The sequence below is a fragment of the Palaemon carinicauda genome, chromosome 29 (genome assembly GCF_036898095.1).
Source record: "Palaemon carinicauda isolate YSFRI2023 chromosome 29, ASM3689809v2, whole genome shotgun sequence".
Classification (NCBI taxonomy): domain Eukaryota; kingdom Metazoa; phylum Arthropoda; class Malacostraca; order Decapoda; family Palaemonidae; genus Palaemon; species Palaemon carinicauda.
Genome location: NC_090753.1, coordinates 73,567,652 through 73,572,050, shown reverse-complemented (window position 1 = coordinate 73,572,050; position 4,399 = coordinate 73,567,652). Strand labels below are relative to the sequence as shown.

Sequence of the window (4,399 nt, the reverse complement as noted above, 5' to 3'; positions counted from 1 at the left end):
CATGCTGTCTCATCTTTATATCAATTATCCCTTTATATGTCTTGGGTAGTGCCATAGCCTCTGTACCATGGCATTTCACTGTCTTGGGTTAGAGTTCTCTTGCTTGAGGGTACACTCGGGTGCACTATTCTATCTAATTTCTCTTCATCTTGTTTTGTTAAAGTTTTTACAGTTTATTTAGGAAATATTTATTCTAATGTTGTGACTGTTCTTAAAATATTCAATTTTTTCTTGTTTCCTTTCCTCACTGGGTTATTTTCCCTGTTGGGACCCCTGGGCTTATAGCCTCCTGCTTTTTTCAACTAGAGTTGTAGCTAAACAAGTAATAATGATAATAATAATAATAATAATAATAATAATAATAATAATAATAATAATAATGTCTCATAAGAGATAGGACAGACACACGTTGCACCACAAAATTAAACCTGGCTCTTTATACTCTCTTATGTTTTAGAATCCTGTTACTGCTATGATTAACATGAAAAGAAGATGACAATTCATATAATAGTTCATTTTTCTACTGATCATTCAGACACCTTTGGGAGAATTGGGCAAACAAATTGATTTTAAAATTTAGGTGTCATAAAGGTATCAGTAAAATAGTGTCCTAGTTCAACCAAGTAACTATATTCTGGATACTTATGTTCTATCTCATGATCTAAGCACCCTTTCTCTCTTTCTTAAAACGAGCCATTGTTCTCTATTCTTGGGTAGTGTCGTAGTCTCTGCACCATGGTCTTCCACTCTCTTGGATTAGAGTTTTCTTGCTTGAGGGTAACCTACACTTGGACACACCATTCTGTCTTATTTCTCTCTCTCTCTCTCTTATTTTACTTTTTGACGCTTTTATTGTTTATATAGGAAATATCTATTTCAATGTTGTTAATGTATTTAAAATGTCTTATTTGAATTGTTCATTTCTTCTCTTGTATTTTACTTCCATGTTTCATTTCCTTACTGGGCTACTTTCCCTTGCTGGAGCCCTTGGGCTCAAACCATCCTGTTTTTCCAACTAGGGTTTTAGCTTAGCTAATAATAATAATAATAATAATAATAATAATAATAATAATGAATCTGCATATTTACCTGAAGTCTTTAAATCAACATTGCCTGAGATTAACAGGTTGATTAGATTATAAATCTATTACTTTTTCTTTCACAATGATTTATCTGACAGAATCCACATTGCGTAAGAGCACTAGACATAAATAGAGGTATTCCCTAATCATATTAATTTCATCCCACCCTCTTCAAGTTAAGTCAAAATCCTGCTTCCAGATTTGAACTCTGAGAAGAGCAATGCAAGCCTTCGCTTGTTGGAGTCGTGAATCGAGTTCTCGAAGAAATGTAAACAAACAGATCATAGGAAAAGAACTATAGAAGATACGATTTATGAATGCACCACTCCATGAAGCAAAACAAAATAATAAATGCATAAATAGGTCATTATCAAGATAATATTATTGATATTAGTAGATTTACCATGATAATTAGAGCATTATAATAAAAGCTTACTAGTTTCAGCTCTCTGACCGTGTTTGGGTGTTGAATGACAAGCATTTCTTTCCTCAATTTCGTGTCACACTTCAGTTTCCAAAGATGTATATATATATATATATATATATATATATATATATATATATATATATATATATATATATATATATATATATATTATTATTATTATTATCAATTTCTAAGGTATTATCAAATATTTAGACTAAATTTTAAGACACATATACCCATATATCTATATCTATATCTATGTATCTATCTCTCTCTCTCTCTCTCTCTCTCTCTCTCTCTCTCTCTCTCTCTCTCTCTCTCTCTCTCTCTATATATATATATATATATATATATATATATATATATATATATATATAGAGAGAGAGAGAGAGAGAGAGAGAGAGAGAGAGAGAGAGAGAGAGAGAGAGAGACTGTATAGTGAACAAGGACTCATAAATCTTACGAGGTATATTTATACTCACTTTTGATATATATATATATATATATATATATATGTATATATGTATATATATATATATATATATATATATATATATATATATATATATATATACATGTATGTATGTATTTATGTATATACATACTTTAATATCGAATGAAGTCAAATGATTGGACAGCAAGATGCAAGAAATGAAATGGAAACTGAAGTATAGTCGGAGGTTAAAATTTAGATACAGATAGGGGTTGAAATGACAATGCAAACATTTAAGTCATGCCTACAGTGCTCCTGCTTTAGGTGCATTGATGGCATTGTTCCTCCCTATGGAGAAGGTGGCACTAAAATGCAATAACAGTAAACAACATAAATATTCCATTTAACAACGAAGTTAAAATCCTTGGTCTCTCTATCAAAAGAACATGCAACAGCTGCAATATCAAACAAAAATTCCAACTGGCCAAACAGAAAAGGAGCATTAAAACGTTTCAAACTATTGCATAAAACCATAACAATAAATCTCTACCAAAGCCTGATAAGACCTCCATTCGAATATCCAATAGCACCAGCATGCACAGTGGCTCAAACAAAAAATGTAAACCTTACAAAAATTCCAAAATGGAAACATAAGACACATACATAGACTAACAATGATAATGACACAAATGAACTCAACGAAACACTCCACAAAATACATAATCTCGAACAAGTAAACGTCAGATACCACAGAGGAGCCACACAAGCCTGGGAAAGACTTAAAAACATTTACCCAGAACTTGCAATAACAAGTGAGGAAATGACAAGCACACAAAACGAGCATTCCTGGTGGAAAAGGATAGCTCCTTGCATAGCTCAGGATGAACCAAATTCGGAGTATTAGAATTAACCAATAAAACAAAAGTAGACAGACATAAATAGATAAACAAGCCCCAGAAAAGGAATTAACATGAATACACAAGTCCTTTGGAGGCTGACAAAATTCTCACCTCCTAGGAGTCCACAAGGCATGATGTCACAGCAAAAACCAACAACAGAAAGCTATTGGGTCTGCCCCAATCTTTTCATCTCCCACTGTACTTCACTTTAACACTATCCCCTCCAATCCTTACAATACTAACTCCCCCTCCCCTCCCCTGCCCAACTATCTTATCCCCCTATATTGTAGCTGTAGCTGTAGGCCTATAAAAAACCTACAAGCAGGTAGCCTGCTTTCTTCTTGCTTTAGACACCGAGCACCCAGGTCTCAATGGACCCACGATCCGACATACCCCCAAATGGAGTGGTCTTGTGTTCCCTGCTGCTAGTCTGATTGCTGCATACCACAAACGGAATGAAGTACATCAGGACCAATTAGCAGCCGGTAAAGGGAACGTTTCAACGAGCAATAATCACACCTCGGTTAGCCCTCATTGGTTACGATACTGCCACTGCGCAAAGCTGAGAGGGAAAGCACATCTCCCTTTATACGTCGAGAAGGCTGACACAATACCGCCTTGTAATGGTATACATCTAGCTTGCTCGAGAACTGAGAACCACTTGCTGTCCTGGTGGGCCCAAATCTGTGGAGGGCCAAGTATTTTCCGTGGTGGGCCAAGGCCGTCTCTAGTGATTCGAGACGGCCTTGGGTGGGCCCACTCTCCGTGAAGGGCCTAGAATAGTCTGGCTGACACCTGATCAACAAAATCTAAGGAGATTCCAACCTAATTTTTCATGTAAATGCTGTACTTTTATTCAGTGGGATACCGCAGCATCTCAGAGATCACCCCTTGTGCAGGTTAGGAGGTTGAGATCACTCGGCTGTCAGTCTAGAAGGGTCCAGGACTCCAGGGTCAAACAACTAAAATTAGGTAAAAATAAAACTGAGTTTATGGTGGTTGGAAAGAAAAACAGCGTAAGTTATCGGGGTCATATTCGAATAAACATAAATAATAACTGTTCCGAAATCTCGTAAAGTTTGTGATCTAGGCCTACTGTATCTCTTGACTGTAACTTGTCTTGCATGCCCAAATAAATAATGTAGTAAAAACTGTTAAGTGTTCATCTTAGAAACATTGCTTTTATAAAGAAGTACCTGGATGACCATTCTGTAAACAAATTTGGGATAAACTGTGTTATTACCAGGATTGACTATTGTAACTCCATCTACTACAATTTACCAAAATTGCAACTTAAGAAATTATAAAACATAATAAACAGAGGAGCAAGACTGATAAAAGGTGTCCCACCCCGGGAAAGGATCACTCCTATACTAATTAATTTACACTGGCTGCCTATCAAAGCGAGAATAGAGTTTAAAGACAATAACCCATCAAATTATTAGAACTTATCTAAGAGATTTGCCACATATTGTGCATTCAACAAATCGTATTGACACGAGAATAGTTACAGATGGTTTTAAATAATTGGAACCTAGATATATGTCTACTGTGGGCT

The 4,399-nt window shown here is 35.3% G+C and overlaps 1 non-coding gene across 1 annotated transcript; it reads right to left on the bottom strand.

The window, feature by feature from the left end:
- Positions 1-3,270: 3,270 nt before the first annotated feature.
- Positions 3,271-3,405, bottom strand: LOC137622896 (U4 spliceosomal RNA). Its single transcript, XR_011040515.1, has one exon. It is a non-coding gene; the product is annotated as a U4 spliceosomal RNA (small nuclear RNA).
- Between the last annotated feature and the right edge of the window lie 994 nt (positions 3,406-4,399).